This window comes from Phyllobates terribilis, unplaced genomic scaffold (assembly GCF_046119375.1).
Source record: "Phyllobates terribilis strain yellow unplaced genomic scaffold, ASM4611937v1 Scaffold_11__3_contigs__length_659146591, whole genome shotgun sequence".
Taxonomy (NCBI): domain Eukaryota; kingdom Metazoa; phylum Chordata; class Amphibia; order Anura; family Dendrobatidae; genus Phyllobates; species Phyllobates terribilis.
The window spans coordinates 609016199-609043447 of NW_027362771.1; the positions used below are offsets into that span (position 1 = coordinate 609016199).

A 27249-nucleotide genomic window follows, 5' to 3' on the forward strand; every position below is an offset into this window, starting at 1 on the left:
GACAAAAAGACAAATGTTATTATGCAACAGCAACGTAATTATAAGGGAATTGTTTGTACATTGACTTTGGGGCACCATTTTACAAAACATATAACTTGTACCCAGATATTTAACTAATCTTTCCTTTGTTGGCTCATCCGCTAATTTTTAGATATCACTGAATTAGGTGGTATAGATTACTTGCTATGATCTCCCATATACAGGACCCTCAAATATGAAGGATTCCTACACCCCTGCCTGTACGTAACAGATAATAAGAAACAGCAGCAAGGAAGACATTATACAGCAGTGCAGAGCAGTGTAGCTATGAGTTCATCAATAGGGTGACTTACTGGATAGCAGCAGAAGCAGCATGGCACTGTTTATGTTTGCTAATCACTCTACTCATCCTGTATTGATAATCCTAAAAAGGCAGCAGGGATATGAGCTAGCAGTTAGACTTCTTTTGACCAAGATTGATTTTGGCAAATTTTGAGAATGGTTGATCATTGATTGAACTGACATGGATGTAACATAGATGGTAAATTATGTAGCTAATTCTGATGCCTAAAGCCAACATGACTATTCATATGCCGTATTCATACGTATGACTTGCTCACATGTTCCTTTTCTTCTACAGCACAGTGAAGATCACTTGATGTTACATTTACTTTCTTAGAGAACACAGAAGCCAAATAGGAATTTAAAAGTTCAGTCTTCTCAACATCATTATTGACCACATTACCCTTTTCATCTTTGAAAAATCCTATAGCATCTTTGGCTTTTCTTTAACTTTTGACTTACTTCCAAAATCCTTTCTTATTGCTTTTGGTCTCTCTTGCAAGCCTCAATTGATTACTGGCTTTAGCTCTTCTAACACTAGCCCAGCTTTCCCTGCAGACAGCATTATATTCTTCTTTAGATATGAACCCTTCTTTCCATTTGATACTCATTTCTTTGTTCCTTTTCAGCAAGCTTTTAAGTTCAGTATTCAGCCATCCTGGTCTCAATAAATGCTTTCCATTCTTCCTTCTTTTCGGGATTGTTACTGATTGTGCAGTGAGAATTTAATTTAGCAAAATATCCCATCTTTCCTGGACATTTCTTTCCTTTAGAACATCCTACCTTTCCTTACTTTTTACTGAGTCCATTAAAAACTGTCTTTCTACAGTCCAATCTTAAAATCTCAGTTTTCGCAGGTTTTCCTCCATTGTAGTTCAAAATTATAGAATACTATGATCGCTGCCTCCTAAGTTCTCAACCCCCTTTACTTCCTCAACCGTTTCCTAATTTTTGGTAAAAATTTGATCCAAATAAATAATGGCAGGGGTGGGATTTGAACCCACGACTCCAGAGAGACTGGAGCCTAAATCCAGCGCCTTAGTCCACTCTGCCACGCAACCTCTTACAAATGTTTAAAGTTATTTATATCAGTAGTTTGCTTTTGATGTAAGTGGCAGAAAATATTTTATGTCCAATATGACAAAAAGACAAATGTTATTATGCAACAGCAACGTAATTATAAGGGAATTGTTTGTACATTGATTTTGGGGCACCATTTTACAAAACATATAACTTGTACCCAGATATTTAACTAATCTTTCCTTTGTTGGCTCATCCGCTAATTTTTAGATATCACTGAATTAGGTGGTATAGATTACTTGCTATAATCTACCATATACAGGACACTCAAACATGAAGGATTCCTACACCCCTGCCTGTACGTAACAGATAATCAGAAGCAGCAAGGAAGACATTATACAGCAGTGCAGAGCAGTGTAGCTATGAATCCATCACTAGGGTGACAAACTGGAAAGCAGCAGAAGCAGCATGGCTCTGTTTATGTTTGCTAATCACTCTACTCATCCTGTATTGATAATCCTAAAAAGGCAGCAGGGATATGAGCTAGCAGTTAGACTTCTTTTGACCAAGATTGATTTTGGCACATTTTGAGAATGGTTGATCATTGATTGAACTGACATAGATGTAACATAGATGGTAAATTATGTAATTAATTCTGATGCCTAAAGCCAACATGACTATTCACATGCCGTATTCATACGTATGACTTGCTCACATGTTCCTTTTCTTCTACAGCACAGTGAAGATCACTTGATGTTACATTTACTTTTTTAGAGAACACAGAAGCCAAATAGGAATTTAAAAGTTCAGTCTTCTCAACATCATTATTGACCACTTTACCCTTTTCATCTTTTAAAAATCCTATAGCATCTTTGGCTTTTCTTTAACTTTTGACTTACTTCCAATATCCTTTCTTATTGCTTTTGGTCTCTCTTGCAAGCCTCAATTCATTACTGGCTTTAGCTCTTCTAACGCTAGCCCAGCTTTCCCTGCAGACAGCATTATATTCTTCTTTCCATTTGATATTCATTTCTTTGTTCCTTTTTAGCAAGCTTTTCAGTTCAGTATTCAGCCATCCTGGTCTCCATATATGCTTTCAATTCTTCCTTCTTTTCAGGATTGTTACTGACTGTGCTGTGAGAATTTAATTTAGCAATATCTCCCATCCTTCCTGGACATTACTTTCCTTTAGAACATCCTACCTTTCCTTCCTTTTTACTGAGTCCATTAAAAACTGCCTTTCTACAGTCCAATCTTAAAATCTCAGTTTTCGCAGGTTTTCCTCCTTTTGTAGTTCAAAAGTATAGGATAGAATTACCGCTGCCTCCTAAAATCTCTATCCCCTTTACTTCCTCAACTGTTTACTAATTTTTAGTAAAAATTAGATCTAAATAAATGATGGCGGCGGTGGGATTTGAACACATGCCTCCAGAGAGACTGAAGCCTAAATCCAGCACCTTAGACTGCTCGGCCAAGCTACCTCTTACATATGTTTAATGTTATTTATATCAAAAGTTTGCTTTTGATGTAAGTGGCAGAAAATATTTTATATCCAATAATACAAAAAGACAAATGTTATTATGTATGAGCAACGTAATTATCAGGGATTTGTTTGTACATTGACTCTGGGGCACCATTTTACAAAACATATGACTTGTATCCAGATATTTAACTAATCTTTCCTCTGTTGGCTCATCCGCTAATTTTTAGATATCACTGAATTAGGTGGTATAGATTACTTGCTATGATCTCCCATATACAGGACACTCAAACATGAAGGATTCCTACACCCCTGCCTGTACGTAACAGATAATCAGAAGCAGCAGCAAGGAAGACATTATACAGCAGTGCAGAGCAGTGTAGCTATGAGTTCATCAATAGGTTGACTTACTGGATAGCAGCAGAAGCAGCATGGCTCTGTTTATGTTTGCTAATCACTCTGCTCATCCTGTATTGATAATCCTAAAAAGGCAGCAGGGATATCAGCTAGCAGTTAGACTTCTTTTGACCAAGATTGATTTTGGCAAATTTTGAGAATGGTTGATCATTGATTGAACTGACATGGATGTAACATAGATGGTAAATTATGTAGTTAATTCTGATGCCTAAAGCCAACATGACTATTCATATGCCATATTCATACGTATGACTTGCTCACATGTTCCTTTTCTTCTACAGCACAGTGAAGATCACTTGATGTTACATTTGCTTTCTTAGAGAACACTGAAGCAAAACAGGAATTTAAAAGTTCAGTCTTCTCAACATCATTATTGACCACTTTACCCATTTCATCCTTTAAAAATCCTATTGCATCTTTGGCTTTTCTTTAACTTTGGACTTACTTCCAAAATCCTTTCTTATTGCTTTTGGTCTCTCTTGCAAGCCTCACTTCATTACTGGCTTTAGCTCTTCTAATGCTAGCCCAGCTTTCCCTGCAGACAGCATTATATTCTTTAGATATGAACCCTTCTTTTCATTTGATATTCATTTCTTTGTTCCTTTTTAGCAAGATTTCATTTCAGTATTTAGCCATCCTGGTCTCCATAAATGCTTTCCATTCTTCCTTCTTTTCGGGATTGTTACTGATTGTGCAGTGAGAATTTAATTTAGCAAAATCTCCCATCCTTCCTGGACATTTCTTTCCTTTATAACATTCTACCTTTCCTTCCTTTTTACTGAGTCCATTAAAAACTGCCTTTCTACAGTCCAATCTTAAAATCTTAGTTTTCACAGGTTTTCCACCTTTTGTAGTTCAAAAGTATAGGATAGAATTAACGCTGCCTCCTATATTCTCAATCCCCTTTACTTCCTCAACTGTTTTCTAATTTTTGGTAAAAATTAGATCCAATTAAATAATGGCTGCGATGGGATTTGAACCCACGCCTCCAGAGAGACTGAAGCCTTACTCCAGCGCCTTAGACCGCTCAGCCACGCTACCTCATACGGATTTTCAAACTTATTTAAATCAGAAATTTGCTAATGATCTAAGGGGCAGAAAACATTGTATATCTAATTAGACAAAAATACAAATGTTATTATGCATGAGCAACGTAGTTATCAGGGATTTGTTTTTACATTGACTCTGGGGCACCATTTTGCAAAACATATGACTTGTATCCAGATATTTAACTAATCTTTCCTCTGTTGGCTCATCCGCTAATTTTTAGATGTCACTGAATTAGGTGGTATAGATTACTTGCTATGATCTCCCACATACAGGACACTCAAACGTGAAGGATTCCTACACCCCTGCCTGTACGTAACAGATAATCAGAAGCAGCAGCAAGTAAGACATTATACAGCAGTGCAGAGCAGTGTAGCTATGAATCCATCACTAGGGTGACTTACTGGAAAGCAGCAGAAGCAGCATGGCTCTGTTTATGTTTGCTAATCACTCTGCTCATCCTGTATTGATAATCCTAAAAAGGCAGCAGGGATATGAGCTAGCAGTTAGACTTCATTTGACCAAGATTGATTTTGGCAAATTTTGAGAATTGTTGATCATTGATTGAACTGACATCGATGTAACATAGATGGTAAATTATGTAATTAATTCTGATGCCTAAAGCCAACATGACTATTCATATGCCGTATTATTATGTATGACTTGCTCACATGTTCCTTTTCTTCTACAGCACAGTGAAGATCACTTGATGTTACGTTTGCTTTTTTAGAGGACACAGAAGCAAATCAGGAATTTAAAAGTTCAGTCTTCTCAACATCATTATTGACCACTTTACCCTTTTCATCCTTTAAAAATCCTATAGCATCTTTGGCTTTTCTTTAACTTTTGACTTTCTTCCAAAATCCTTTCTTATTGCTTTTGGTCTCTCTTGCAAGCCTCACTTCATTACTGGCTTTAGCTCTTCTAACTGTAGCCCACCTTTCCCTGCAGACAGCATTATATTCTTCTTTAGATATGAACCCTTCTTTTCATTTGATATTCATTTTTTTGTTCCTTTTTAGCAAGCTTTTAAGTTCAGTATTCAGCAATCCTGGTCTCCATAAATGCTTTCCATTCTTCCTTCTTTTTGGGATTGTTACTGATTGTGCAGTGAGAATTTAATTTAGCAAAATCTCCCATCCTTCCTGGACATTTCTTTCCTTTAGAACATCCTACGTTTCCTTCCTTTTTACTGAGTCCATTAAAAACTGCCTTTCTACAGTCCAATCTTAAAATCTCAGTTTTCGCAGGTTTTCCACCTTTTGTAGTTCAAAAGTATAGGATAGAATTACCGCTGTCTCCTAAATTCTCAATCCCCTTTACTTCCTCAACTGTTTCCTAATTTTTGGTAAAAATTATATCCAAATAAATAATGGCAGCGGTGGGATTTGAACCCACGCCTCCAGAGAGACTGTCCTCCCTGAGACCTCCTGACCCCAACCTTGAAGTCCGTACTGAAGCTTCATCTCCCTTTATCCTGAAGAAGCCCCAACGGGTAATGTGCGTGGGTAGTGCACCAGTTCTCCTGCCCGAAGAGACTGCTGCCCACCCAGAATTTACACCGGAGGACCCCCTGTTGCCTCCTGAATCCCCCGGGATACCACTTGAGGACAATTGGAGAGAGACTTCCCTATACCCTGCACCTGATACCTCGCCCGCTTCGTCCAGTGAGTTCGACCTAGTGCTCTCCGAAGCAGAGGTTACCCCTGAGTCTCTACACCCCTCCGATCAGGCGGAGGATCTCCAGTTGTCTCCTGAACCCTTCTGGGTGGTACCTGATAGCGAATGGACAGAGACTTTCCTATACTCGGTACCTGATATCTCGGCTGCTTCATCCAGTGAGTCCAACCTAGTGTACTCTGAAGCAGAGGTTACCCATGAGTCTCTTCACCCCTCCGACCTGGCGGAGGACCTCCAGTTGTCTCCTGAGCCCTTCGGGGTGCTACCTGGTAGCGAAAGGACAGAGACTCTCCTATACTCTGTACCTGATACATTGCTCGCTTCGTCCAGTGAGTCCCACCTAGTGTACTCCGAAGCAGAGGTTACTCCCGAGTCTCTACATCCCTCCGACCAGGCGGAGGACCTCCAGTTGTCTCTAGAACCCTTCGGGGTGCCACCTGGTGGTGAATGGACAGAGACTTTCCTATATCCTGGATCTGATACCTCGCTTGCTTCGTCCAGTGAGTCCGACCTAGTGTACTCTGAAGCAGAGGTTACCCATGAGTCTCTACACCCCTCTGACCAGGCAGAGGACCTCCAGTTGTTTCCTGACTCCTCCGGGGTACCACCAGATAACAAAGAGACAGTGACTTTTTCTCACCCTGTACCTGATAACCCGTCTATTTCTTCCTGTGAATTTCACAAGATGTACCTCGAAGCAGAGGTTATCCCCGAGTCTCTACACCCCTCCGACCAGGCGGAGGACCTCCAGTTGTCTCCTGAACCCTTCGGGGTGCTACCTGATAACGAATGGACAGGTACTCTTCTATATTCGGTACCTGATACCTCGCCCGCTTCATCCAGCGAGTCCGACCTAGTGTACTCCGAAGCAGAGGTTACCCCCGAGTCTCTGCACTATTCCGACCCGGCGGAGGACCCCCAGTTGTTTTCTGAATCCTCCTGGGTACCACCAGATAACAAGGTAACAGGGACTTTTCTACACCTTGTACCTGATACCTCGCCCATTTCATCCTGTGAGTTTGACAAGATGTACCCCGAAGCAGAGGTTACCCCCGAGTCTCTGCACTCCTTCAACCCGGCGGAGGACTTCCAGTTGTCTCCTGAACCCTCTGGGGTGCTACCTGATAATAAGTGGAGAGAGACTTCCCTGTGTGCTGTTCCTGGTACTCCACCTGTTTCGTCTGTTGCTGAGGATGGCTGGATAGGAGGTAGCATCCTAGCTAACCAGAGGAGACCAGTTTCTCCAGTGGACAGTGGAAGTGATCTCCTTGAAGTAAAGGATTGGCCCTCGAATTCCCTGCGGAACATTCTGGCAGGCCTGAAGAAGAGGGGGCGTAAGGGGGGTGTACTGTAACATACCTGGCGGCGTCCTTGCATAGTGGTCCATCTCCCACTGTGCAAGAACGCGCACTTGATCTCCAGTCCAGGGTGTCTCTCTGGCTTCCCTCCATGCTGTCTGTTTGCTTCAGTGTCTGCTGCTTAAGGGCGGCGCCCGATCACTTCCTGCTTTTTGTACCTGCTGCAGGCACACCCCTTGTGCGTCCTCAGCCTATTGCTGTCTGTCACCTGTTATTTAAACAGCTGCCCCAATTAACCCATGCCTGAGCATCTTGCCCTGTCAGTTGGCTTTTGTCTCTGACATGCCAGGTCCTGTCTATGTTACCTGTCTTGCAGTATCTGTTCCCATGTCTGTACTGTGTCCTATCTGTGTATCTTAACCTGCAGTCTGTACTCGTTCCTTGCCTGTTTGTTCCGCCTTCCTGGAGGCTGTATTTCCAGGCTAGTCTGAACACGCTCCTTGCCTGTTCGTCTCGCCTCTCTGGGGGCCGTATTCCCAGACCCGCTCCTGTATCCCGCTGCAGTGTCGGTCTCCTCCGTACACTCAGTACCAGTCTGAACTCTCTCCTATCTTTTACCTGTTTTTTCTCTATGTCCGTTCCTTTCCTTTTTCTGCAGAGTCTGAACTCGTACCTAACTCCTGCTCGTTCTCACTGTACTTCCGTTTGTGAGTTTGTGGTCCACTCGCTACTTCTCTGCAAGTACCCTGTGGGTATCTGGTTCTGCCTTTCCCTTCTAGTCTGTTCCATGTGAACAGAGTCCTGTTCCCTCTGCGTCTGCGGTTTTCGCTTTGCTCAGCTCTGTCCGCCGCGTCTGCGGTTTTCGCTTTGCTCAGCTCTGTCCGCCGCGTCTGCGGTTTTCGCTTTGCTCAGCTCTGTCCGCCGCGTCTGCGGTTTTCGCTTTGCTCAGCTCTGTCCGCCGCATCTGCGGTTTTCGCTTTGCTCAGCTCTGTCCGCCGCGTCTGCGGTTTTCGCTTTGCTCAGCTCTGTCCGCCGCGTCTGCGGTTTTCGCTTTGCTCAGCTCTGTCCGCCGCATCTGCGGTTTTCGCTTTGCTCAGCTCTGTCCGCCGCGTCTGCGGTTTTCGCTTTGCTCAGCTCTGTCCGCCGCGTCTGCGGTTTTCGCTTTGCTCAGCTCTGTCCGCCGCGTCTGCGGTTTTCGCTTTGCTCAGCTCTGTCCGCCGCGTCTGCGGTTTTCGCTTTGCTCAGCTCTGTCCGCCGCATCTGCGGTTTTCGCTTTGCTCAGCTCTGTCCGCCGCGTCTGCGGTTTTCGCTTTGCTCAGCTCTGTCCGCCGCGTCTGCGGTTTTCGCTTTGCTCAGCTCTGTCCGCCGCGTCTGCGGTTTTCGCTTTGCTCAGCTCTGTCTACCGCGTCTGCGGTTTCAAATTTGTCTCCCAGTCTGTACTGGACCCTACCCAGCCTGTGCTCTAGTCTGCCTGTTCCTGTATTCCCCGGTGTGGGTCAACAGCCGTGTCCGGAGTCTGACCTGGAGTAGACCCTGGTTCCTCTTCTCGGTTCCTCCCTGGTGCACTGGCGTCGTATGCCGTCGTGCGACCTTGGTCGGATCGGGCAGATACTTAGTTACGCCCCTCCAGGCACTCTCCGGTTCATGGCACAGTGGAATCACTACATAAACACGCACACGCCAGTCAGTCCGGGTGTGTGCATTACAATTATATTCTTCTTTAGATATGAACCCTTCTTTTCATTTGATATTCATTTCTTTGTTCCTTTCTAGCAAGCTTTTAAGTTCAGTATTCAGCCATCCTGGTCTCCATAAATGCTTTCCATTCTTCCTTCTTTTCGGGATTGTTACTGATTGTGCAGTGAGAATTTAATTTAGCAAAATCTCCCATCCTTCCTGGACATTTCTTTCCTTTATAACATTCTACCTTTCCTTCCTTTTTACTGAGTCCATTAAAAACTGCCTTTCTACAGTCCATTCTTAAAATCTCTGTTTTCGCAGGTTTTCCACCTTTTGTAGTTCAAAAGTATAGGATAGAATTACCGCTGTCTCCTAAATTCTCAATCCCCTTTACTTCCTCAACTGTTTCCTAATTTTTGGTAAAAATTAGATCCAAATAAATAATGGCAGCAGTGGGATTTGAACCCACGCCTCCAGAGAGACTGGAGCCTTAATCCAGCGCCTTAGACCGCTCGGCCACGCTACCTCATACGGATGTTCAAGCTTATTTAAATTAGATATTTGCTAATGATATAAGTGGCAGAAAACATTGTATATCTAATTAGACAAAAATACAAATGTTATTATGCGTGAGCAACGTAATTATCAGGGATTTGTTTGTACATTGACTCTGGGGCACCATTTTGCAAAACATATGACTTGTATCCAGATATTTAACTAATCTTTCCTCTGTTGGCTCAACCGCTAATTTTTAGATATCACTGAATTAGGTGGTATAGATTACTTGCTATGATCTCCCACATACAGGACACTCAAACATGAAGGATTCCTACACCCCAGCCTGTACATAGCAGATAATCAGAAGCAGCAGCAAGGACGACATTATACAGCAGTGCAGAGCAGTGTAGCTATGAATCCATCACTAGGGTGACTTACGGGAAAACAGCAGAAGCAGCATGGCTCTGTTTATGTTTGCTAATCACTCTGCTCATCCTGTATTGATAATCCTAAAATGGCAGCATGGATATGAGCTAGCAGTTAGACTTCATTTGACCAAGATTGATTTTGGCAAATTTTGAGAATCGTTGATCATTGATTGAACTGACATCGATGTAACATAGATGGTAAATTATGTAATTAATTCTGATGCCTAAAGCCAACATGAGTATTCATATGCCGTATTGTTATGTATGACTTGCTCACATGTTACTTTTCTTCTACAGCACAGTGAAGATCACTTGATGTTACATTTGCTTTCTTAGAGAACACAGAAGCAAAACAGGAATTTAAAAGTTCAGTCTTCTCAACATCATTATTGACCACTTTACCCTTTTCATCCTTTAAAAATCCTATAGCATCTTTGGCTTTTCTTTAACTTTTGACTTACTTCCAAAATCCTTTCTTATTGCTTTTGGTCTCTCTTGCAAGCCTCACTTCATTACTGTCTTTAGCTCTTCTAACGCTAGCACACCTTTCCCTCCAGACAGCATTATATTCTTCTTTAGATATGAACCCTTCTTTTCATTTGATATTCATTTCTTTGTTCCTTTTTAGCAAGCTTTTAAGTTCAGTATTCAGCCATCCTGGTCTCCATAAAGGCTTTCCATTCTTCCTTCTTTTCGGGATTGTTACTGATTGTGCAGTGAGGATTTAATTTAGCAAAATCTCCCATCTTTCCTGGACATTTCTTTCCTTTAGAACATCCTACCTTTCCTTACTTTTTACTGAGTCCATTAAAAGCTGTCTTTCTACAGTCCAATCTTAAAATCTCAGTTTTCGCAGGTTTTCCTCCTTTTGTAGTTCAAAATTGTAGGTTACTATGATCGCTGACTCCTAAGTTCTCAACCCCCTTTACTTCCCCAACCGTTTCCTAATTTTTGGTAAAAATTTGATCCAAATAAATAATGGCAGCGGTGGGATTTGAACCCACGACTCCAGAGAGACAGGAGCCTTAAACCGCTCGGCCACGCTACCTCTTACATATGTTTAAAGTTATTTATATCAGTAGTTTGCTTTTGATGTAAGTGGCAGAAAATATTTTATATCCAATATGACAAAAAGACAAATGTTATTATGCAACAGCAACGTAATTATCAGGGAATTGTTTGTACATTGACTTTGGGGCACCATTATACAAAACATATAACTTGTATCCAGATATTTAACTAATCTTTCCTTTGTTGCCTCATCCGCTAATTTTTAGATATCACTGAATTAGGTGGTATAGATTACTTGCTGTGATCTCCCATATACAGGACCCTCAAACATGAAGGATTCCTACACCCCTGCCTGTACGTAACAGATAATCAGAAGCAGCAAGGAAGACATTATACAGCAGTGCAGAGCAGTGTAGCTATGAATCCATCACTAGGGTGACATACTGGAAAGCAGCAGAAGCAGCATGGCTCTGTTTATGTTTGCTAATCGCTCTACTCATCCTGTATTGATAATCCTAAAAAGGCAGCAGGGATATGAGCTAGCAGTTAGACTTCTTTTGACCAAGATTGATTTTGGCACATTTTGAGAATGGCTGATCATTGATTGAACTGACATGGATGTAACATAGATGGTAAATTATGTAATTAATTCTGATGCCTAAAGCCAACATGACTATTCACATGCCGTATTCATACGTATGACTTGCTCACATGTTCCTTTTCTTCTACAGCACAGTGAAGATCACTTGATGTTACATTTACTTTCTTAGAGAACACAGAAGCCAAATAGGAATTAAAATGTTCAGTCTTCTCAACATCATTATTGACCACTTTACCCTTTTCATCTTTTAAAAATCCTATAGCATCTTTGGCTTTTCTTTAACTTTTGACTTACTTCCAAAATCCTTTCTTATTGCTTTTGGTCTCTCTTGCAAGCCTCAATTCATTACTGGCTTTAGCTCTTCTAACGCTAGCCCAGCTTTCCCTGCAGACAGCATTATATTCTTCTTTCCATTTGATATTCATTTCTTTGTTCCTTTTTAGCAAGCTTTTCACTTCAGTATTCAGCCATCCTGGTCTCCATATATGGTTTCAATTCTTCCTTCTTTTCGGGATTGTTACTGATTTTGCTGTGAGAATTTAATTTAGCAAAATCTCCCATCCTTCCTGGACATTACTTTCCTTTAGAACATCCTACCTTTCCTTCCTTTTTACTGAGTCCATTAAAAACTGCCTTTCTACAGTCCAATCTTAAAATCTCAGTTTTCGCAGGTTTTCCTCCTTTTGTAGTTCAAAAGTATAGGATTGAAAAACCGCTGCCTCCTAAAATCTCTATCCCCTTTACTTCCTCAACTGTTTCCTAATTTTTAGCAAAAATTAGATCCAAATAAATGATGGCGGCGGTGGGATTTGAACCCATGCCTCCAAAGAGACTGAAGCCTAAATCCAGCACCTTAGACTGCTCGGCCACGCTACCTCTTACATATGTTTAATGTTATTTATATCAAAAGTTTGCTTTTGATGTAAGTGGCAGAAAATATTTTATAACCAATAATACAAAAAGACAAATGTTATTATGCAACAGCAACGTAATTATTAGGGAATTGTTTGTACATTGACTCTGGGGAACCATTTTACAAAACATATGACTTGTATCCAGATATTTAACTAATCTTTCCTCTGTTGGCTCATCCGCTAATTTTTAGTTATCACTGAATTAGGTGGTATAGATTACTTGCTATGATCTCCCATATACAGGACCCTCAAATATGAAGGATTCCTACACCCCTGCCTGTACGTAACAGATAATCAGAAGCAGCAGCAAGGAAGACATTATACAGCAGTGCAGAGCAGTGTAGCTATGAGTTCATCAATAGGGTGACTTACTGGATAGCAGCAGAAGCAGCATGGCACTGTTTATGTTTGCTAATCACTCTACTCATCCTGTATTGATAATCCTAAAAAGGCAGCAGGGATATGAGCTAGCAGTTAGACTTCTTTTGTCCAAGATTGATTTTGGCAAATTTTGAGAATGGTTGATCATTGATTGAACTGACATGGATGTAACATAGATGGTAAATTATGTAGTTAATTCTGATGCCTAAAGCCAACATGACTATTCATATGCCGTATTCATACGTATGACTTGCTCACATGTTCCTTTTCTTCTACAACACAGTGAAGATCACTTGATGTTACATTTAATTTCTTAGAGAACACAGAAGCCAAATAGGAATTTAAAAGTTCAGTCTTCTCAACATCATTATTGACCACTTTACCCTTTTCATCCTTTAAAAATCCTATAGCATCTTTGGCTTTTCTTTAACTTTTGACTTACTTCCAAAATCCTTTCTTATTGCTTTTGGTCTCTCTTGCAAGCCTCACTTCATTACTGTCTTTAGCTCTTCTAACGCTAGCACACCTTTCCCTCCAGACAGCATTATATTCTTCTTTAGATATGAACCCTTCTTTTCATTTGATATTCATTTCTTTGTTCCTTTTTAGCAAGCTTTTAAGTTCAGTATTCAGCCATCCTGGTCTCCATAAAGGCTTTCCATTCTTCCTTCTTTTCGGGATTGTTACTGATTGTGCAGTGAGAATTTAATTTAGCAAAATCTCCCATCTTTCCTGGACATTTCTTTCCTTTAGAACATCCTACCTTTCCTTACTTTTTACTGAGTCCATTAAAAGCTGTCTTTCTACAGTCCAATCTTAAAATCTCAGTTTTCGCAGGTTTTCCTCCTTTTGTAGTTCAAAATTGTAGGTTACTATGATCGCTGACTCCTAAGTTCTCAACCCCCTTTACTTCCCCAACCGTTTCCTAATTTTTGGTAAAAATTTGATCCAAATAAATAATGGCAGCGGTGGGATTTGAACCCACGACTCCAGAGAGACAGGAGCCTTAAACCGCTCGGCCACGCTACCTCTTACATATGTTTAAAGTTATTTATATCAGTAGTTTGCTTTTGATGTAAGTGGCAGAAAATATTTTATATCCAATATGACAAAAAGACAAATGTTATTATGCAACAGCAACGTAATTATCAGGGAATTGTTTGTACATTGACTTTGGGGCACCATTATACAAAACATATAACTTGTATCCAGATATTTAACTAATCTTTTCTTTGTTGCCTCATCCGCTAATTTTTAGATATCACTGAATTAGGTGGTATAGATTACTTGCTGTGATCTCCCATATACAGGACCCTCAAACATGAAGGATTCCTACACCCCTGCCTGTACGTAACAGATAATCAGAAGCAGCAAGGAAGACATTATACAGCAGTGCAGAGCAGTGTAGCTATGAATCCATCACTAGGGTGACATACTGGAAAGCAGCAGAAGCAGCATGGCTCTGTTTATGTTTGCTAATCACTCTACTCATCCTGTATTGATAATCCTAAAAAGGCAGCAGGGATATGAGCTAGCAGTTAGACTTCTTTTGACCAAGATTGATTTTGGCACATTTTGAGAATGGCTGATCATTGATTGAACTGACATGGATGTAACATAGATGGTAAATTATGTAATTAATTCTGATGCCTAAAGCCAACATGACTATTCACATGCCGTATTCATACGTATGACTTGCTCACATGTTCCTTTTCTTCTACAGCACAGTGAAGATCACTTGATGTTACATTTACTTTCTTAGAGAACACAGAAGCCAAATAGGAATTAAAATGTTCAGTCTTCTCAACATCATTATTGACCACTTTACCCTTTTCATCTTTTAAAAATCCTATAGCATCTTTGGCTTTTCTTTAACTTTTGACTTACTTCCAAAATCCTTTCTTATTGCTTTTGGTCTCTCTTGCAAGCCTCAATTCATTACTGGCTTTAGCTCTTCTAACGCTAGCCCAGCTTTCCCTGCAGACAGCATTATATTCTTCTTTCCATTTGATATTCATTTCTTTGTTCCTTTTTAGCAAGCTTTTCACTTCAGTATTCAGCCATCCTGGTCTCCATATATGGTTTCAATTCTTCCTTCTTTTCGGGATTGTTACTGATTGTGCTGTGAGAATTTAATTTAGCAAAATCTCCCATCCTTCCTGGACATTACTTTCCTTTAGAACATCCTACCTTTCCTTCCTTTTTACTGAGTCCATTAAAAACTGCCTTTCTACAGTCCAATCTTAAAATCTCAGTTTTCGCAGGTTTTCCTCCTTTTGTAGTTCAAAAGTATAGGATTGAAAAACCGCTGCCTCCTAAAATCTCTATCCCCTTTACTTCCTCAACTGTTTCCTAATTTTTAGCAAAAATTAGATCCAAATAAATGATGGCGGCGGTGGGATTTGAACCCATGCCTCCAAAGAGACTGAAGCCTAAATCCAGCACCTTAGACTGCTCGGCCACGCTACCTCTTACATATGTTTAATGTTATTTATATCAAAAGTTTGCTTTTGATGTAAGTGGCAGAAAATATTTTATAACCAATAATACAAAAAGACAAATGTTATTATGCAACAGCAACGTAATTATTAGGGAATTGTTTGTACATTGACTCTGGGGAACCATTTTACAAAACATATGACTTGTATCCAGATATTTAACTAATCTTTCCTCTGTTGGCTCATCCGCTAATTTTTAGTTATCACTGAATTAGGTGGTATAGATTACTTGCTATGATCTCCCATATACAGGACCCTCAAATATGAAGGATTCCTACACCCCTGCCTGTACGTAACAGATAATCAGAAGCAGCAGCAAGGAAGACATTATACAGCAGTGCAGAGCAGTGTAACTATGAGTTCATCAATAGGGTGACTTACTGGATAGCAGCAGAAGCAGCATGGCTCTGTTTATGTTTGCTAATCACTCTACTCATCCTGTATTGATAATCCTAAAAAGGCAGCAGGGATATGAGCTAGCAGTTAGACTTCTTTTGTCCAAGATTGATTTTGGCAAATTTTGAGAATGGTTGATCATTGATTGAACTGACATGGATGTAACATAGATGGTAAATTATGTAGTTAATTCTGATGCCTAAAGCCAACATGACTATTCATATGCCGTATTCATACGTATGACTTGCTCACATGTTCCTTTTCTTCTACAACACAGTGAAGATCACTTGATGTTACATTTAATTTCTTAGAGAACACAGAAGCCAAATAGGAATTTAAAAGTTCAGTCTTCTCAACATCATTATTGACCACATTACCCTTTTCATCTTTTAAAAATCCTATAGCATCTTTGGCTTTTCTTTAACTTTTGACTTACTTCCAAAATCCTTTCTTATTGCTTTTGGTCTCTCTTGCAAGCCTCAATTCATTACTGGCTTTAGCTCTTCTAATTCTAGCCCAGCTTTCCCTGCAGACAGCATTATATTCTTCTTTAGATATGAACCTTTCTTTCCATTTGATACTCATTTCTTTGTTCCTTTTCAGCAAGCTTTTAAGCTCAGTATTCAGCCATCCTGGTCTCAATAAATGCTTTCCATTCTTCCTTCTCTTCGGGATTGTTACTGATTGTGCAGTGAGAATTTAATTTAGCAAAATCTCCCATCTTTCCTGGACATTTCTTTCCTTTAGAACATCCTACCTTTCCTTACTTTTTACTGAGTCCATTAAAAACTGTCTTTCTACAGTCCAATCTTAAAATCTCAGTTTTCGCAGGTTTTCCTCCTTTTGTAGTTCAAAATTATAGAATACTATGATCGCTGCCTCCTAAGTTCTCAACCCCCTTTACTTCCTCAACCGTTTCCTAATTTTTGGTAAAAATTTGATCCAAATAAATAATGGCAGCGGTGGGATTTGAACCCACGCCTCCAGAGAGACTGGAGCTTAAATCCAGCGCCTTAGACCGCTCGGCCACGCTACCTCTTACATATGTTCAAAGTTATTTATATCAGTAGTTTGCTTTTGATGTAAGTGGCAGAAAATATTTTATATCCAATATGACAAAAATACAAATGTTATTATGCAACAGCAACGTAATTATCAGGGAATTGTTTGTACATTGACTTTGGGGCACCATTTTACAAAACATATGACTTGTATCCAGATATTTAACTAATCTTTCCTCTGTTGGCTCATCCGCTAATTTTTAGATATCACTGAATTAGGTGGTATAGATTACTTGCTATGATCTCCCATATACAGGACCCTCAAACATGAAGGATTCCTACACTCCTGCCTGTACGTAACAGATAATCAGAAGCAGCAAGGAAGACATTATACAGCAGTGCAGAGCAGTGTAGCTATGAATCCATCACTAGGGTGACATACTGGAAAGCAGCAGAAGCAGCATGGCTCTGTTTATGTTTGCTAATCACTCTACTCATCCTGTATTGATAATCCTAAAAAGGCAGCAGGGATATGAGCTAGCAGTTAGACTTCTTTTGACCAAGATTGTTTTTGGCACATTTTGAGAATGGTTGATCATTGATTGAACTGACATGGATGTAACATAGATGGTAAATTATGTAATTAATTCTGATGCCTAAAGCCAACATGACTATTCACATGCCGTATTCATACGTATGACTTGCTCACATGTTCCTTTTCTTCTACAGCACAGTGAAGATCACTTGATATTACATTTACTTTCTTAGAGAACACAGAAGCCAAATAGGAATTTAAAAGTTCAGTCTTCTCAACATCATTATTGACCACTTTACCCTTTTCATCTTTTAAAAATCCTATAGCATCTTTGGCTTTTCTTTAACTTTTGACTTACTTCCAAAATCCTTTCTTATTGCTTTTGGTCTCTCTTGCAAGCCTCAATTCATTACTGGCTTTAGCTCTTCTAACGCTAGCCCAGCTTTCCCTGCAGACAGCATTATATTCTTCTTTCCATTTGATATTCATTTCTTTGTTCCTTTTTAGCAAGCTTTTCAGTTCAGTATTCAGCCATCCTGGTCTCCATATATGCTTTCAATTCTTCCTTCTTTTCGGGATTGTTACTGATTGTGCTGTGAGAATTTAATTTAGCAAAATCTCCCATCCTTCCTGGACATTACTTTCCTTTAGAACATCCTACCTGTCCTTCCTTTTTACTGAGTCCATTAAAAACTGCCTTTCTACAGTCCAATCTTAAAATCTCAGTTTTCGCAGGTTTTCCTCCTTTTGTAGTTCAAAAGTATAGGATAGAATTACCGCTGCCTCCTAAAATCTCTATCCCCTTTACTTCCTCAACTGTTTCATAATTTTTAGTAAAAATTAGATCCAAATAAATGATGGCGGCGGTGGGATTTGAACCCATGCCTCCAGAGAGACTGAAGCCTCAATCCAGCACCTTAGACTGCTCGGCCACGCTACCTCTTACAAATTTTTAATGTTATTTATATCAAAAGTTTGCTTTTGATGTAAGTGGCAGAAAATATTTTATATCCAATAATACAAAAAGACAAATGTTATTATGCAACAGCAACGTAATTATTAGGGAATTGTTTGTACATTGACTCTGGGGCACCATTTTCCAAAACATATGACTTGTATCCACATATTTAACTAATCTTTCCTCTGTTGGCTCATCCGCTAATTTTTAGATATCACTGAATTAGGTGGTATAGATTACTTGCTATGATCTCCCATATACAGGACCCTCAAATATGAAGGATTCCTACACCCCTGCCTGTACGTAACAGATAATCAGAAGCAGCAGCAAGGAAGACATTATACAGCAGTGCAGAGCAGTGTAGCTATGAGTTCATCAATAGGGTGACTTACTGGATAGCAGCAGAAGCAGCATGGCACTGTTTATGTTTGCTAATCACTCTACTCATCCTGTATTGATAATCCTAAAAAGGCAGCAGGGATATGAGCTAGCAGTTAGACTTCTTTTGACCAAGATTGATTTTGGCAAATTTTGAGAATGGTTGATCATTGATTGAACTGACATGGATGTAACATAGATGGTAAATTATGTAGTTAATTCTGATGCCTAAAGCCAACATGACTATTCATATGCCGTATTCATACGTATGACTTGCTCACATGTTCCTTTTCTTCTACAACACAGTGAAGATCACTTGATGTTACATTTACTTTCTTAGAGTACACAGAAGCCAAATAGGAATTTAAAAGTTCAGTCTTCTCAACATCATTATTGACCACATTACCCTTTTCATCTTTTAAAAATCCTATATCATCTTTGGCTTTTCTTTAACTTTTGACTTACTTCCAAAATCCTTTCTTATTGCTTTTGGTCTCTCTTGCAAGCCTCAATTCATTACTGGCTTTAGCTCTTCTAACTCTAGCCCAGCTTTCCCTGCAGACAGCATTATATTCTTCTTTAGATATGAACCCTTCTTTCCATTTGATACTCATTTCTTTGTTCCTTTTCAGCAAGCTTTTAAGTTCAGTATTCAGCCATCCTGGTCTCAATAAATGCTTTCCATTCTTCCTTCTTTTCGGGATTGTTACTGATTGTGCAGTGAGAATTTAATTTAGCAAAATCTCCCATCTTTCCTGGACATTTCTTTCCTTTAGAACATCCTACCTTTCCTTACTTTTTACTGAGTCCATTAAAAACTGTCTTTCTACAGTCCAATCTTAAAATCTCAGTTTTCGCAGGTTTTCCTCCTTTTGTAGTTCAAAATTATAGAATACTATGATCGCTGCCTCCTAAGTTCTCAACCCCCTTTACTTCCTCAACCGTTTCCTAATTTTTGGTAAAAATTTGATCCAAATAAATAATGGCAGCGGTGGGATTTGAACCCACGCCTCCAGAGAGACTGGAGCCTAAATCCAGCGCCTTAGACCGCTCGGCCACGCTACCTCTTACGTATGTTTAAAGTTATTTATATCAGTAGTTTGCTTTTGATGTAAGTGGCAGAAAATATTTTATATCCAATATGACAAAAATTCAAATGTTATTATGCAACAGCAACGTAATTATCAGGGAATTGTTTGTACATTGACTTTGGGGCACTATTTTACAAAACATATGACTTGTATCCAGATATTTAACTAATCTTTCCTCTGTTGGCTCATCCGCTAATTTTTAGATATCACTGAATTAGGTGGTATAGATTACTTGCTGTGATCTCCCATATACAGGACCCTCAAACATGAAGGATTCCTACACCCCTGCCTGTACGTAACAGATAATCAGAAGCAGCAAGGAAGACATTATACAGCAGTGCAGAGCAGTGTAGCTATGAATCCATCACTAGGGTGACATACTGGAAAGCAGCAGAAGCAGCATGGCTCTGTTTATGTTTGCTAATCACTCTACTCATCCTGTATTGATAATCCTAAAAAGGCAGCAGGGATATGAGCTAGCAGTTAGACTTCTTTTGACCAAGATTGATTTTGGCACATTTTGAGAATGGTTGATCATTGATTGAACTGACATGGATGTAACATAGATGGTAAATTATGTAATTAATTCTGATGCCTAAAGCCAACATGACTATTCACATGCCGTATTCATACGTATGACTTGCTCACATGTTCCTTTTCTTCTACAGAACAGTGAAGATCACTTGATGTTACATTTACTTTCTTAGAGAACACAGAAGCCAAATAGGAATTTAAAAGTTCAGTCTTCTCAACATCATTATTGACCACTTTACCCTTTTCATCTTTTAAAAATCCTATAGCATCTTTGGCTTTTCTTTAACTTTTGACTTACTTGCAAAATCCTTTCTTATTGCTTTTGGTCTTTCTTACAAGCCTCAATTCATTTCTGGCTTTAGCTCTTCTAACGCTAGCCCAGCTTTCCCTGCAGACAGCATTATATTCTTCTTTAGATATGAACCCTTCTTTCCATTTGATACTCATTTCTTTGTTCCTTTTCAGCAAGCTTTTAAGTTCAGTATTCAGCCTTCCTGGTCTCAATAAATTCTTTCCATTCTTCTTTCTTTTCGGGATTGTTACTGATTGTGCAGGGAGAATTCAATTTAGCAAAATCTCCCATCTTTCCTGGACATTTCTTTCCTTTAGAACATCCTACCTTTCCTTACTTTTTACTGAGTCCATTAAAAATTGCCTTTCTACAGTCCAATCTTAAAATCTCAGTTTTCGCAGGTTTTCCTCCTTTTGTAGTTCAAAATTATAGGTTAGCATGATCGCTGCCTCCTAAGTTCTCAACCCCCTTTACTTCCTCAACCGTTTCCTAATTTTTGGTAAAAATTTGATCCAAATAAATAATGACAGTGGTGGGATTTGAACCGACGCCTCCAGAGAGACTAGAGCCTAAATCCAGCGCCTTAGACCGCTCGGCCACGCTACCTCTTACATATGTTTAAAGTTTTTTATATCAGAAGTTTGCTTTTGATGTAAGTGGCAGAAAATATTTTATATCCAATATGACAAAAAGACAAATGTTATTATGCAACAGCAACGTAATTATCAGGGAATTGTTTGTACATTGACTTTGGGGCACCATTTTACAAAACATATGACTTGTATCCAGATATTTAACTAATCTTTCCTCTGTTGGCTCATCCGCTAATTTTTAGATATCACTGAATTAGGTGGTATAGATTATTTGCTATGATCTCCCACATACAGGACACTCATACATGAAGGATTCCTACACCCCTGCCTGTACGTAACAGATAATCAGAAGCAGCAGCAAGGAAGACATTATACAGCAGTGCAGAGCAGTGTAGCTATGAATCCATCACTAGGGTGACTTACTGGAAAGCAGCAGAAGCAGCATGGCTCTGTTTATGTTTGCTAATCACTCTACTCATCCTGTATTCATAATCCTAAAAGGCAGCAGGGATATGAGCTAGCAGTTAGGCTTCTTTTGACCAAGATTGATTTTGGCAAATTTTGAGAATGGTTGATCATTGATTGAACTGACATGGATGTAACATAGATGGTAAATTATGTAATTAATTCTGATGCCTAAAGCCAACATGACTATTCACATGCTGTATTCATACGTATGACTTGCTCACATGTTCCTTTTCTTCTACAGCACAGTGAAGATCACTTGATGTTACATTTACTTTCTTAGAGAACACAGAAGCCAAATAGGAAATTAAAAGTTCAGTCTTCTCAACATCATTATTGACCACTTTACCCTTTTCATCTTTTAAAAATCCTAAAGCATCTTTGGCTTTTCTTTAACTTTTGAATAACTTCCAAAATCCTTTCTTATTGCTTTTGGTCTCTCTTGCAAGCCTCAATTCATTACTGGCTTTAGCTCTTCTAATGCTAGCCCAGCTTTCCCTGCAGACAGCATTATATTCTTCTTTCCATTTGATATTCATTTCTTTGTTCCTTTTTAGCAAGCTTTTAAGTTCAGTATTCAGCCATCCTGGTCTCCATAAATGCTTTCCATTCTTTCTTCTTTTCGGGATTGTTACTGATTGTGCTGTGAGAATTTAATTTAGCAAAATCTCCCATCCTTCCTGGAGATTACTTTCCTTTCGAACATCCTACCTTTCCTTCCTTTTTACTGAGTCCATTAAAAACTGCCTTTCTACAGTCCAATCTTAAAATCTCAGTTTTCGCAGGTTTTCCTCCTTTTGTAGTTCAAAAGTATAGGATAGAAAAACCGCTGCCTCCTAAAATCTCTATCCCCTTTACTTCCTCAACTGTTTCCTAATTTTTAGCAAAAATTAGATCCAAATAAATGATGGCGGCGGAGAGATTTGAACCCATGCCTCCAGAGAAACTGAAGCCTAAATCCAGCACCTTAGACTACTCGGCCACGCTACCTCTTACATATGTTTAATGTTATTTATATCAAAAGTTTGCTTTTGATGTAAGTGGCAGAAAATATTTTATATCCAATAATACAAAAAGACAAATGTTATTATGCAACAGCAACGTAATTATTAGGGAATTGTTTGTACATTGACTCTGGGGAACCATTTTACAAAACATATGACTTGTATCCACATATTTAACTAATCTTTCCTCTGTTGGCTCATCCGCTAATTTTTAGTTATCACTGAATTAGGTGGTATAGATTACTTGCTATGATCTCCCATATACAGGACCCCCAAATATGAAGGATTCCTACACCCCTGCCTGTACGTAACAGATAATCAGAAGCAGCAGCAAGGAAGACATTATACAGCAGTGCAGAGCAGTGTAGCTATGAGTTCATCAATAGGGTGACTTACTGGATAGCAGCAGAAGCAGCATGGCACTGTTTATGTTTGCTAATCACTCTACTCATCCTGTATTGATAATCCTAAAAAGGCAGCAGGGATATGAGCTAGCAGTTAGACTTCTTTTGACCAAGATTGATTTTGGCAAATTTTGAGAATGGTTGATCATTGATTGAACTGACATGGATGTAACAAAGATGGTAAATTATGTAATTAATTCTGATGCCTAAAGCCAACATGACTATTCATATGCCGTATTCATACGTATGACCTGCTCACATGTTCCTTTTCTTCTACAACACAGTGAAGATCACTTGATGTTACATTTAATTTCTTAGAGAACACAGAAGCCAAAGAGGAATTTAAAAGTTCAGTCTTCTCAACATCATTATTGACCACATTACCCTTTTCATCTTTTAAAAATCCTATAGCATCTTTGGCTTTTCTTTAACTTTTGACTTACTTCCAAAATCCTTTCTTATTGCTTTTGGTCTCTCTTGCAAGCCTCAATTCATTACTGGCTTTAGCTCTTCTAACTCTAGCCCAGCTTTCCCTGCCGACAGCATTATATTCTTCTTTAGATATGAACCCTTCTTTCCATTTGATACTCATTTCTTTGTTCCTTTTCAGCAAGCTTTTAAGTTCAGTATTCAGCCATCCTGGTCTCAATAAATGCTTTCCATTCTTCCTTCTTTTCGGGATTGTTACTGATTGTGCAGTGAGAATTTAATTTAGCAAAATCTCCCATCTTTCCTGGACATTTCTTTCCTTTAGAACATCCTACCTTTCCTTACTTTTTACTGAGTCCATTAAAAACTGTCTTTCTACAGTCCAATCTTAAAATCTCAGTTTTCGCAGGTTTTCCTCCTTTTGTAGTTCAAAATTATAGAATACTATGATCGCTGCCTCCTAAGTTCTCAACCCCCTTTACTTCCTCAACCGTTTCCTAATTTTTGGTAAAAATTTGATCCAAATAAATAATGGCAGCGGTGGGATTTGAACCCACGCCTCCAGAAAGACTGTAGCCTAAATCCAGCGCCTTAGACCGCTCGGCCATGCTACCTCTTACATGTGTTTAAAGTTATTTATATCAGTAGTTTGCTTTTGATGTAAGTGGCAGAAAATATTTTATATCCAATATGACAAAAATACAAATGTTATTATGCAACAGCAACGTAATTATCAGGGAATTGTTTGTACATTGACTTTGGGGCACCATTTTACAAAACATTTGACTTGTATCCAGATATTTAACTAATCTTTCCTCTGTTGGCTCATCCGCTAATTTTTAGATATCACTGAATTAGGTGGTATAGATTACTTGCTATGATCTCCCATATACAGGACCCTCAAACATTAAGGATTCCTACACTCCTGCCTGTACGTAACAGATAATCAGAAGCAGCAAGGAAGACATTATACAGCAGTGCAGAGCAGTGTAACTATGAATCCATCACTAGGGTGACATACTGGAAAGCAGCAGAAGCAGCATGGCTCTGTTTATGTTTGCTAATCACTCTACTCATCCTGTATTGATAATCCTAAAAAGGCAGCAGGGATATGAGCTAGCAGTTAGACTTCTTTTGACCAAGATTGATTTTGGCAAATTTTTGAGAATGGTTGATCATTGATTGAACTGACATGGATGTAACATAGATGGTAAATTATGTAATTAATTCTGATGCCTAAAACCAACATGACTATTCACATGCCGTATTCATACGTATGACTTGCTCACATGTTCCTTTTCTTCTACAGCACAGTGAAGATCACTTGATGTTACATTTACTTTCTTAGAGAACACAGAAGCCAAATAGGAATTTAAAAGTTCAGTCTTCTCACCATCATTATTGACCACTTTACCCTTTTCATCTTTTAAAAATCCTATAGCATCTTTGGCTTTTCTTTAACTTTTGACTTACTTCCAAAATCCTTTCTTATTGCTTTTGGTCTCTCTTGCAAGCCTCAATTCATTACTGGCTTTAGCTCTTCTAACGCTAGCCCAGCTTTCCCTGCAGACAGCATTATATTCTTCTTTCCATTTGATATTCATTTCTTTGTTCCTTTTTAGCAAGCTTTTCAGTTCAGTATTCAGCCATCCTGGTCTCCATAAATGCTTTCCATTCTTCCTTCTTTTCGGGATTGTTACTGATTGTGCAGTGAGAATTTAATTTAGCAAAATCTCCCATCTTTCCTGGACATTTCTTTCCTTACGAACATCCTACCTTTCCTTACTTTTTACTGAGTCCATTAAAAACTGCCTTTCTACAGTCCAATCTTAAAATCTCAGTTTTCGCAGGTTTTCCTCCTTTTGTAGTTCAAAATTATAGAATACTATGATCGCTGCCTCCTAAGTTCTCAACCCCCTTTACTTCCTCAACCGTTTCCTAATTTTTGGTAAAAATTTGATCCAAATAAATAATGGCAGCGGTGGGATTTGAACCCACGCCTCCAGAAAGACTGGAGCCTAAATCCAGCGCCTTAGACCGCTCGGCCATGCTACCTCTTACATATGTTTAAAGTTATTTATATCAGTAGTTTGCTTTTGATGTAAGTGGCAGAAAATATTTTACATCCAATATGACAAAAATACAAATGTTATTATGCAACAGCAACGTAATTATCAGGGAATTGTTTGTACATTGACTTTGGGGCACCATTTTACAAAACATATGACTTGTATCCAGATATTTAACTAATCTTTCCTCTGTTGGCTCATCCGCTAATTTTTAGATATCACTGAATTAGGTGGTATAGATTACTTGCTATGATCTCCCATATACAGGACCCTCAAACATGAAGGATTCCTACACTCCTGCCTGTACGTAACAGATAATCAGAAGCAGCAAGGAAGACATTATACAGCAGTGCAGAGCAGTGTTGCTATGAATCCATCACTAGGGTGACATACTGGAAAGCAGCAGAAGCAGCATGGCTCTGTTTATGTTTGCTAATCACTATACTCATCCTGTATTGATAATCCTAAAAAGGCAGCAGGGATATGAGCTAGCAGTTAGACTTCTTTTGACCAAGATTGATTTTGGCAAATTTTGAGAATGGTTGATCATTGATTGAACTGACATGGATGTAACATAGATGGTAAATTATGTAATTAATTCTGATGCCTAAAGCCAACATGACTATTCACATGCCGTATTCATACGTATGACTTGCTCACATGTTCCTTTTCTTCTACAGCACAGTGAAGATCACTTGATGTTACATTTACTTTCTTAGAGAACACAGAAGCCAAATAGGAATTTAAAAGTTCAGTCTTCTCACCATCATTATTGACCACTTTACCCTTTTCATCTTTTAAAAATCCTATAGCGTCTTTGGCTTTTCTTTAACTTTTGACTTACTTCCAAAATCCTTTCTTATTGCTTTTGGTCTCTCTTGCAAGCCTCAATTCATTACTGGCTTTAGCTCTTCTAACGCTAGCCCAGCTTTCCCTGCAGACAGCATTATATTCTTCTTTCCATTTGATATTCATTTCTTTGTTCCTTTTTAGCATGCTTTTCAGTTCAGTATTCAGCCATCCTGGTCTCCATATATGCTTTCAATTCTTCCTTCTTTTCGGGATTGTTACTGATTGTGCTGTGAGAATTTAATTTAGCAAAATCTCCCATCCTTCCTGGACATTACTTTCCTTTAGAACATCCTACCTTTCCTTCCTTTTTACTGAGTCCATTAAAAACTGCCTTTCTACAGTCCAATCTTAAAATCTCAGTTTTCGCAGGTTTTCCTCCTTTTGTAGTTCAAAAGTATAGGATAGAATTACCGCTGCCTCCTAAAATCTCTATCCCCTTTACTTCCTCAACTGTTTCATAATTTTTAGTAAAAATTAGATCAAAATAAATGATGGCGGCGGTGGGATTTGAACCCATGCCTCCAGAGAGACTGAAGCCTAAATCCAGCACCTTAGACTGCTCGGCCACGCTACCTCTTACATATGTTTAATGTTATTTATATCAAAAGTTTGCTTTTGATGTAAGTGGCAGAAAATATTTTATATCCAATAATACAAAAAGACAAATGTTATTATGCAACAGCAATGTAATTATTAGGGAATTGTTTGTACATTGACTCTGGGGCAGCATTTTACAAAACATATGACTTGTATCCAGATATTTAACTAATCTTTCCTCTGTTGGCTCATCCGCTAATTTTTAGATATCACTGAATTAGGTGGTATAGATTATTTGCTATGATCTCCCACATACAGGACACTCATACATGAAGCATTCCTACACCCCTGCCTGTACGTAACAGATAATCAGAAGCAGCAGCAAGGAAGACATTATACAGCAGTGCAGAGCAGTGTAGCTAGGAATCCATCACTAG

At 39.1% G+C, this 27249-nt stretch overlaps 5 non-coding genes across 5 annotated transcripts; all 5 read right to left on the reverse strand.

Moving 5' to 3' along the window:
- Positions 1-9387: 9387 nt before the first annotated feature.
- TRNAL-AAG (transfer RNA leucine (anticodon AAG)) lies at positions 9388-9469 on the reverse strand. Its single transcript has one exon. It is a non-coding gene; the product is annotated as a tRNA-Leu (tRNA).
- A 7155-nt stretch (positions 9470-16624) lies between these two features.
- TRNAL-UAA (transfer RNA leucine (anticodon UAA)) lies at positions 16625-16706 on the reverse strand. The gene has a single exon. It is a non-coding gene; the product is annotated as a tRNA-Leu (tRNA).
- A 2819-nt stretch (positions 16707-19525) lies between these two features.
- Positions 19526-19607, reverse strand: TRNAL-UAG (transfer RNA leucine (anticodon UAG)). The gene has a single exon. It is a non-coding gene; the product is annotated as a tRNA-Leu (tRNA).
- A 4279-nt stretch (positions 19608-23886) lies between these two features.
- Positions 23887-23968, reverse strand: TRNAL-UAG (transfer RNA leucine (anticodon UAG)). Its single transcript has one exon. It is a non-coding gene; the product is annotated as a tRNA-Leu (tRNA).
- A 1359-nt stretch (positions 23969-25327) lies between these two features.
- TRNAL-UAG (transfer RNA leucine (anticodon UAG)) lies at positions 25328-25409 on the reverse strand. The gene has a single exon. It is a non-coding gene; the product is annotated as a tRNA-Leu (tRNA).
- Positions 25410-27249: the final 1840 nt, after the last annotated feature.